At 33.8% G+C, this 10,974-nt stretch overlaps 1 pseudogene; it reads right to left on the bottom strand.

Annotated features, from left to right (window-relative positions):
• Positions 1-2,187: 2,187 nt before the first annotated feature.
• LOC133878190 (exonuclease V, chloroplastic-like) lies at positions 2,188-7,472 on the bottom strand (annotated as a pseudogene).
• Positions 7,473-10,974: the final 3,502 nt, after the last annotated feature.

Genomic DNA, 10,974 nt, shown 5'->3' with positions numbered 1-10,974 from the left:
TGTATAAAAATTAACAAGAGAATAAAACTAAACATTTCTCCAAAATAAAATAATAATTCTCAACTTTTATACAAGGTTACTATAGAAATATTTGTAGAATTACATTCCTAATACTCTATATTCCTTTTTAAATATTTGCAAAAAAAGAGAAACGATTTTCATTTATTTTTCTAACAAACAACAAAAAGAGGAACTTAATTATATTTTCTATTTCTTCTTTACTTTAGTTTTCTATTTTTTCAGTTCTTTAATGAAATCCCAAACCCACCGTAAAAAGAATATGAATGATTTGTAAAAAGAATATAACAGATGAACAAAAATTTTCTTCCAAACTGGATTAGATTAATTTTCTCAAACACAGTCTATAAAATTGACACCCGTGAGGCCTTGAACATTTGAAAAGCACATATTATAAAAAAAAAATAAAAAATAATAATAAAAATAATAATAAATAATAAATAAAAAAATAAATTTCACAAACTCTGCTTCAAAACATGCATTCCCTTCCAAAATTATTTAGTTTTCTTCTTCCCCCACTTCATAAAACCCACCAACCCAACCAGTAGTATTGCGCACAGACCCCAGTGAGAAAAAGTCCATGTGTTAGTCTGTGATATGCACTGGTTTTGCTGAAGATGAAGAGCGGAGGAGAGAGGGAATGGTGTGAAAGAGTCATGAATGGATCTCATCAATCTATTGAACCAGAGAGCCTTCGGTTTTTAGATGATTTCAAATAGGACTCTCATTTAACTTATCGTCTAGTTAATTAACAAAATGCAACATCAAACTAAGATTAATGTCACATCGCTTTTGTTTTTACGTACCACAGGAAACAATGACTTTAAATTATAAATATACTCACTTTTTTCAAATCTTTCATTTAAAAAAAAAAAAAAAAGAAGAAAAAACAAAAAACAAAAAAGGCAAAAGTATACGTAACTCCCCCAAATTATTACTTTATTGTCAATGTCTCTCTAAACTATCAATTATGTCAATATTTCCCCCTAAATTATCAAAAAATGTCAATGTCCCCCTAGTGACAAAAATATCTTTCATAAAATAATTAAAATTAAAAAAAAAAACCAAAAAATTATTAAAAAAATATAAAATAACAAAACATTATATAAAAAAAAAATTAAAAAACTAGTTTTTCTTTTTCTTTTTTTTAAATAAAATTTTCAGTAATTTTTTCGTTTGTTTTTTTTTTTTTTTTTTAAAAAAAGATATCTTTCTTTTTTTTAATTTAATAAAAAAACAGGTTTTTATTTTTTCTTTTTCTTATGTTTTTCTTTTTTTAAAAAAAAAAAAAAAAAAAAAAAAAAAAAAAAAAAAACTGTTTTTGTAATTTTCAGTTATTTTTTTCGTTTTTTTTATTCAATTTTTTTTTTTTTGTTTTAGTTTTTTTTTCGAATTTATAACGACATTTTTGTCTTATTCAAAAAGTTTTAAGGTTATTTTTATCTTTTTGTTGGTCTTAGGGGGGGGGACATTGGCATTTTTTGGTAGTTTGAAATGGGATATTAACACAATTGGTAGTTTGGGAGGTATATTGACAATTGGGTGGTAGTTTGAAAAGTACATTAACAATTAGATTATAGTTTAAGGGGGATATATATATATATATATATATATATTTCCAAAAAAAAAAAAAAAAAAGAGGTAACAGGCCAACTTTGTCGCATAGTGCGCACAATTTGGACATGACATGTTAAACTAAACGAGAGCCACGTGGCATTAATTTATTGGTTTGATATGGCATATCATTAACCTGATTGGAAAGTTGATGAAATGACTTATTTGAAATCAGAGAAAAACCAAATGACCTAATTGCCATAATTGAAAACTCTAGAATAAAATTAAAACTGCATGAAAACCTAAGGACTAAATTTAATTTTTGCAAAATCAGAAACTTCCAGCAACTTTTACAAAATGAAACTTGTAGCTTTTAAGCTCTATCATTAAATGAGCTAAACATCAATGAAAAAAATGGTATGTTCATATTTGTGGAGGTTGTCCAAGTGCTTCCCAAAGTTTTTGCAACAAAAACGCACACCGACACGAACACATATTCTGGTGTTGATATACATGCATATTCTTAACAGAAAGAATTTTATTTTTTCAAATTTACAACAAATACATTTTTGTGCGTAGAAGATACATAATCCACTCAGGTGCTTCAGGTCAAAGAAAGCTTCAATAACATCGATCTATGCTTCTTTGCATGAAGGCGGCATGTTTTGCTCACTGAGTTTATAGAGAGAACTGATTCGAAGACATTAAAAGAACATAATGTCAGTACTTTTCTCTAGCTTAGTTTACGATTTTCCTAGGTGCTTGTACGGTTTGGAGTCATAGGATCAGGAATCAGAATCAGTGTTTGCAGGACAGATAGAAGCAAACTGACAGTACCGGCATTTCCAACGCTCTTCTTCTGGAGTGTAACAGGCTTCCCGCTCCCCTAGCCAGAACTCAAGACAACCCTGAATTTGATTCTTGAGCCAATCTGAGTCAAATGCAAATTGATCTTCGCCAAGCAATGAATTATCTTTTTGGAACTCATATCTGCTTGAAAGCAACCGGGTAAATGTCTTGCTAGAAGCAACTGACTAATATTGTCACCAAATATATCCACATGAAGCATATATATCAGACAATAAGGAAAATTTCAATAATGCTCAACAACCCACTTCCCAGTAGGAGTTTCCTCCTTTATTCATGAAGAAGATGGCTATAGTTGAGGCACTAACATAAGAAATGCTAGTCCAATATCAGCCAGAGTGGAGTAGCCAACTAAAAATATAGCATTCTCTGCTTTCAGAAAACATTTCATGTAGACTGGTCTGTCAAACTTAGCACGCAGAACATGCAATTTTATGTGGCAATCCAGCTTCATGCGTACTGATAGAAACTTCTTAAACCTTTTTTTTTTTTTTTTTTTTTTTTTTTAATTAATCAAAATTTATTAAAAATCGAAAGGGCGAAACCCAAGTACACGGAAAAGAGAAATACTTAAATAGAAAAATAACTATTTTACCAAGGGAAGAAAAGCATCAATTTTCTACTCACCTCAACAAAAGCTGGTCATGAGCAGGGGGTAGCATGCTACATGTATTTCTGTATAATCTCACCATGCCATCAAGGGTCTGCAAGGCCAAAGTAAAAAAGATATAAATAAAAGCATGGATGGAGTTCTTAATTATCTGAAAACTCTCTAATGCTATAATATTATTCACGTTTTCACGGTTATGTAGAGATTCACGCAAATTAGTTGGTAGACATCTTCTAGGACTTATTATCAAAAACATGTCAAACCACTGATGAAAAGAAGCTACCATCACATTGTTAAAAGTGTTTTAGTAATTTTATTTTCAATAACATGTATAAGTACCTCTAAAAAATGTAAGAAGGACTTGTTTTTCTTACTTGGACAACCAAGGAAATGAGCATTATGATGATAGGAACATCACACACACACTCTCATCTCTCAAACTATTTAATTAATGATTTAAGAGAGTAAGAGAGTGCTTACCTCTGCCGGGAACCCTGAGTCAGCGGTTCTTTCCCTAATTTCTTTAGATAAGACAGAATGACGATTCAGGGTAAAAAAATCAAAAAACTGTTTGGAGGGGAAATGGTCAGCAACTAAATTGTCTCACATATACTTGTAGCACATTAGTTGAAGCCTGGCAAAATATAAGTGGATGTCAAAACTTTATTCTGATGCATTAGCTAACAATTCTTCATCTATGCATACCTTCCATTCCTTCTTTGTGGTTCAGCAGGAAGAGTGTCTCGAACACGGGTCTTTGTGTCAACTAATATCGGGTTTCTATCAGATTCTGTTGCAGGCATTCGGATCTCATCGATCACTCCCACCATCCATATACCTTCTGCGAAGCCTATTCTGATTTCATAAGCAGCTATAGTCCATCAGCAAGGGGGAAACAAATATTAAGATCGGTGATCCAAATTCCATCCACGTATGAGTGAGACAGATGCAAAAATAGAAAGGAAAAAGATACCCTCTGACAGAAAGACCAATATATATTATTTCTTATCAAGTTTTAGAAAAGCATTCTATTGCATGTGTAGAGGCATTTTCTCTCTTCTTCCCAACAAAAGAGGAAGCATTTTATAAACTTTCCATGTTTTCGTTATCCATACTGATTTCAGTTTATCCAAAGCATTATACAATTAGGACAATACGATGGACTTTGGTAAAACACCAAGTAATAAATAATCAAATCTGCTGCACTTTATCAAAGGTCAGCACACTCTTTTCAAGCTGGGGCTCATTTCCAACCCATACAAAACTGTTCTCGAGGTATCTGCTCATCATTCACATAGAACTATGATCTAGTTATCCTGTGCTATTCAATAACTAATCTATTTTAGATGCTATAAATCACTCAATTAGGATATGATAACCAATAATATGGAAAAAGTTCAATTCTAAATTCAAATAATTTTTCAAAACTAAATCCTGCATCCAGAACAAAGTAACATTTAACTCAAATAAAACACAATGTGCTTCAAAATTATACAATGAACCACTAGCAAGTGCAGAAAAAACATTAATTGCCATGTGGTCATTAAGAGCTAGCTAAACCATGGCAAGCTAGAAATTTAGTTGGGAGACAGCCAGATATGATTGAACTTACTATTAAATCATCAATTCTCCAAAAAGCTTAAGTTAATAGAAAATAGTGAATTTAATCATTAATTTAATATTTTTAACACTTGCGCCTTACACTTTATTAATAAGATTGGTTTCTTACTTATAAAAAATAAAAATAAAAATTAATATTTTAACACTCCCTTGGGTGTGGGACTAGACAACGCATAAAATATTTTAAATAAAATGGGGGATAAACTGTTGAGCTAGGGTTCAAACACATGACTTATGCTCTAATACTATATATTAAATTACTAATTATTCCAAAAGCTTAAACGGGTAGGATATGATCCTTCAAACAATAATTGATTAACACCAATTATAAAATTTAATTCAATATTCGAACACTTACAGTGGCAGCTCACGAGTCAATCCTTCAAACAATAATTGATTGACACCAATTATAAAATTTAGAAGCTTCAAAGCCCATTTGTCTTCTTTAGATTTGCCACGAATTTTTACTTTTTTCACAACCTGCCAAATATACAATTGAGATGGATAATTGTACACAGTGGACATAAGAAACACATAGAAGGTGACTAAACAAAACATCTATTCACAGAAAGGAACCGCAAGGTTGAGATGGAGGGGATTGATATTTACCTGGAGTCCGTGGAGGCTCTTGTAGTTACAAATCTGCACGGACACCAAATTGATGAAATTATAAGAATGAATACAATATGCACTTATACTATTTTAGTAATATACAGTACTGTGCATGTATACGTACTGTAGCTAATATTATTTCTATTTCGTTCACTTAATTTCAACAGTTTCTTAATTTCATACAACAGCATTTCAGCCAAATATGTCTGCTATATTATTTAAGTTTGACAGGTTGATGAATTATACCAAATTTACCAGAAAAACAATCCATTTTGGACTTGGGGAGTTACGGGTTCATGGCAACAAGAGGCATATATGCATGTAAAATGCAGCATTAGTTGTATATCATGAGTTTAAAAGCGTACCTCTTCTTCAAGCTCTGTGTGCCGAGCACTACCTGCTTTCATAGCTTTAGTAGTTTTACGCTTGCCACGGAGGAGAACAAACTCCATTTGTTTTTGGCACCATTCCTGATGTGAACATGAAATTAAACCAATGTGAGATGAATACGTTTCGGTTTCAATAAGTTATATGGATGACACATTAACTTCATGACATCAATATATTATGAACTTTACCAGAAACAATGTAATGTGCAATGAAAGCATTCTCCTGCTTTCATCTCAGCTAACTGTCTCACTTTTGTGCCACATAAGCTAAATTAAGTTTAACTTTCGGACTTCTCCAAGTTATCATAAGCAAACATTTTTGTTTGTTATGGTTGTTAATTCAGGGTTAACAAACAAAGTCATATATTAATACATGTATATTCGTCATCACTCTCTAGCTGTGTAGCTAGCATTCATCACCATTTCTCCAAACTTCAAACCACAGTCAAACATGAAAATCTTCAAAAACTAATGTTCCGTTTATTTTGGCACAAAATGATTTCTGAAAAATGATTTTGGCATTTTACGGTGTTTGGTAAGGGCGAGAAGAATGGTCAACAAAAATCATTTTCAGTTTGACCGTAAAAACTTCTTTAATTTTTTGAAAACGATTTACGATTTTCAAAACTCTAAATCGTTTTTCGAAATTAAACTCTTCGTCCTTGCAGACATGTTTGATATCTGATTGCTGGAATCCGGCAATGGTTAGTCGTCAGAATCTAATCAGCGCCGGAATCCGACAACATTTTGCCACCAGAATCCTACCAGCATTGGAATCCAACAACATCCGACCACCGTCGCCAAATTCCGGCGGACCAAAATCCGGCCGGATCTCGGTTATGGTCAGAAGCAGCCGGATCTGGATGGATCTAGCCGGATTTGGCCAAAATGGCTAGGATCCGGCCAAACCTGCTAGCCTGAATCCGGCAACAGCGGCCGAAAGTTGCCGAATTCCGGTGACAGTTGCTAGATTTTCGCCTTTCATAATTTTTTCGTGCGAGCCAAACGCCGTAAAATATTTTCAATAAAATTATTTTTTTAAAAATGATTTCGCCGAAAATATTTTATGATAAAAATCATTTTACGTCGAAACAAACGAAGCATATATCACACCCATTTGCCAAAACCCAAAACGAAAGCAAACTAACCAAAAAAAAAAAAATCCATACCGTGGAAGTAACATCACTGACGTACAATCCAGTCTCGCTCCTAAATCGGTGGAAAAACGACGTCTCAGCCACTCTGCTCCTCTTCTTGGCACTCCTTTTTTTTTTGGATGAATTCTTCTTGGGACTTCTTTTTTCTTTGGATGAATTCTTCTTGGCACTCCAAAGACTGCCTAAATCCTCAATATCGAATTCCGCACAAAACGACAACCTTCTCTTAGCCTTGGATGGGGGGGAAGTGATTGGTTGGATAGACTTCCCTTTTCTCTGGAACTGAGAGGGTGAACGAGTTGCAGGAGTTGCAGAGGAAGAGAGAAAAGATGGTGTGGCGGCCGCTAAGGCAGCTTCAATGGAAGCCATTTCTTCCTCGCTCAGCTCCATTTGAATGCCGAGACCACAACTGTCGGTGGCGGTGGTGGTGTTAATGCATAACTTGGAGAGTGACTAGTTCATTTTCAGATATATAGTCGCTCTGTTCTGAAGGTTTCTGGGTTTCAGACCTTTTGACCGTTGCACCGTGGGTTTTTACTGTTACTTTTGTAAATTCCCTGCTACATGTTACCGTTACTAATAGAAACTACAGACTACAAGGCTCCTTGCTCAAAGAGAAATCCGTCTTCCTTACCAGGTAAGCAAAGTTCAAGTAAACATGCCATATTCTTTTCTTTCTTTCGTTTTTTCTTTTCTACTTCTTTTCTTTCGCTCTCCATTTCTTTTTTCTTTGTTTTTTTCTTTAAAGCCAAGATGTCACATTCAGCAAAGTAGGAAATAAAGCAAGTCTCGCCTACTTTAATATAGTTTGGCTTTCGTTCTGATTTGAGAACAAGGCGCGTTGATGTCTTGCTGGCAATTGCATTTTCAATACCATTAATGGTCTGTTAAATATATCGAAAAAATAAAAAAAGAGAGATGAGAGAGAGGAAGGGTAAAGAGATATATGGGCTACATTTTTACCATATTTAATTTTCCATAAAACTATTACAAAAGCCTCTATTTATAAAGAGCCATGAGTAAGTAGTGAATAAGTAAACCTAGTACGTAAACTAAGGAAAGCAAATGAACCCTAGAATGGAATGGAAATAAACATAGAGAATAATATAATATTCTTAACACGTCTTTTATAGTATCAGGATAGGGATATCTTGGGATCTAACAATTTTTTCTCTCTGTGCAATCGTGTAGGGGGTGGTGAGAGGCCTTCGATAAGGCCCCTTAATTGTTTGAGTAGGGTCTCTCTATTTATATTAGAGGTGTACATGCGGGTGGATATTAACCGTTCGCATCCGTTATCCCCACATGTGGATGCAGATGCAATTAATACCAAAATAATGTTGTTTTGAATGAGAAAATATGTTATATATACATTGGTTTGGTTGGTTGTGTTACTTTCTTATGTAGCACTTGGGAAAAAAACAAAAGTATTGTGAAATCAATATATTTTCAAAAGATTAACTTTTTAAAAAAATAAATAAAAAATAAAACAAGCTCAAACTACTAAAAATCAGCCTAAATTATATTCAAAACCATTTAAAATATGCTCTAATAGAGACCCAAACAAGGCCCAAAAAACTCATTACCTAATATGATGTTAGCGAATAATAACCACAATAACCACTCGAATGAGGATATTTAAAACACGATGTGAATATCTAAAAGTGATATCCGCATTTTGCAAATACGGCTGCAAATATTGCGAATAATCGCATCTATCCACAATAGCTTCTCTTAATTTTTTCCTAAACCATTAAAATATATATATATTTACTTTTACTTCTTTTTTTCTTTCATTTCATGACGCCGGACAAAATAACGATTATTCTATAGGCTAACCAACAGGTAGTTTGCAAGGAAGAAAACAAAAAAATTACCCCAAACACAGAAACAAACTCTGAATTCGATAAAATTATCAATAATCAACAACTGTTGGAAAAACGTCCACAAGCCGGGCTAATATAGCTGAAAATTCAGAATTTTACCAAAAATAGCAAAATCCCAAAAACTCTAATAAAACGAAATACAGAATAAAATAAACAGTCTGCCAAAAATATGGCCTAAATTGGACTTAGAATCACCTCCTAATCAATGATAAACGAAAAGTTACCATAAAAGGAAAAAAAATATATCTAAAATTAAGGTTTTGGAAGGAAAAACAACGGGTTTTGGGCTCGAAACGAGGCGCATCGAGCGTAGCTGGGTGGCCACGATGTGCGCACCGAAGAGAGCTTTCCGAATTGAGGTCATATGCGCAAATCGGATACTCGGAGCCAAAGTTATGGCCAAAATACTGCAGCGCACTCGAAAATTGCCCCAATTAGGCTAAATCACGATTTCTTTCCAATCTTGCACTGATCTGCCTGCTCCAGGTAATTTAGCGCCATCAATGTGCAATCTGACAACTCAGCATTATCTTATTTGGATCCCTCTGCATCATTTCATCTCTCTCTCTCTCTCGTCCTTGAAGGCAAACACTGAGTCAGCCACTCCTTCCCTCCAAATCGACCTTGTTCAACTTCTGATGTTCTAATTTTTGAACAAGACATATCTGAAGTCTTCTAATTTTGGACTTGGCTCAAAATCTTGGACTTGTCAGTGATGGGTTTACTGGAAATCTGCTGAAAAATCTAAACAAACTTGGACTTGCGTGGGAAGAGCCTTGCGTGGAAAGCAACTGAGGCAGCGGATTTTGATCTAGCTCCGGCGAGCTCTAGACCAGGATTGCCCTCCAATCTCCTCAATATCACTCTCTAGACCGGTTAAACCTCCAATCTTTGCTGACGGAAAGTGCTTCACCGCCTCCGACTCCTCCTCCAGTGAGCTCTCCACCTCCCACCTCACCTCCTCCAACTTAATCTCTCTCTCTCTCTCTCTCTCTCTCTCTCTATGCAAGAACTAAGGGGGAAGGGGGAATTGTTTGAACAAAAAAGAAGAAAGGGACGAAGGGTTGGGGCTACTGTAGAAGGAGAGAGAATGGAGTTTATGATTATAATAATCATTGGAAATGCTACGGTGCTTCCCAATTTTAGCATTCTCAATGCTTAGGAAACTTGTAGGGAATCTGCTACAAATGTTTTTTTGTGATTTTCTTTTACATTTTTCCTTATATTTAGGGAAGGGAACCATCTATAGGGTATCTGCTGCTAATGCTCTAACCATTTTCTCTAAATTTAAGGAACAAAATTACTTTTTATTTCCTTATAAAAAAAACATTTCACAACATATTCCCTTATATTGTCTTATATCAATTAAATACTCTTTCTTTATTCTTTTTCTACATTTCTACTTTTTGTCATTTTTATCATTATATAATTCATTGGGTAGCACTGCAGCTACCCAATGGTTTAGGAGAAATATAGGGAAACTAATGTAGATGATTTTTTGTGACTTTTTTAAAATTTTTCCTATATTTAAGGAAGTAAACTACTTATAGAATATCTGCTACTAGTGCTCTTAATCTGTGACGTGGACAGTAGTTTTGTTGAAGATGAAGAGTGGAGGAGAGAGGGAATGGTGTGAAAGAATCATGAATGAATCTCATTAATCCATTGAACCAGAGAGCCAAACTAAACCGAAATCGAAAGGGAAAAATGAAATTAATTTCTAATTTTTTTCTTGAATTTCAATTTAGCCTTTAAGTTTTCAATTTTTACAATTAAGTCCTTCGGTTTTTATATGATTTCAAATAGGACTATCATTTAACTTATCACCCAGTTAATTAACAGCATGCCAATCAGACTAATTAATTAATTTCTCATCACTCTTATTTGTACGTGTCACAGGACAATTAATTTAAGTTATAAATATACTCTAAAAAAAAAAAAAAGTAAGAAAGAAAGAAAGAAAGAAATAAGAAAAAAAAAAGAGAAGAAGAAGAAGAAGAAAAAGTGACCAGCCAACTTTGTTACATAGCGCACACAATTTGCACACGACATGTTAAACAATGCTACATGGCATTAATTGATTGGTTTGATGTGGCATATCATTAATTGATTGGACAAGAAGTTGATGAAATGACCTATTTGAAACGAGAGAAAAGCCAAATGACCTAATTGCCAAAATTGAAAACTTGAGGATAAAATTAAAACTGCATGAAAAGCTAAGGACTAAATTTGACTTTTCCCAAAAACATATAAACTTCCAG

This window comes from Alnus glutinosa, chromosome 9 (assembly GCF_958979055.1).
Source record: "Alnus glutinosa chromosome 9, dhAlnGlut1.1, whole genome shotgun sequence".
Taxonomy (NCBI): Eukaryota; Viridiplantae; Streptophyta; class Magnoliopsida; order Fagales; family Betulaceae; genus Alnus; species Alnus glutinosa.
This window is presented reverse-complemented; position numbering and strand designations above follow the sequence as displayed.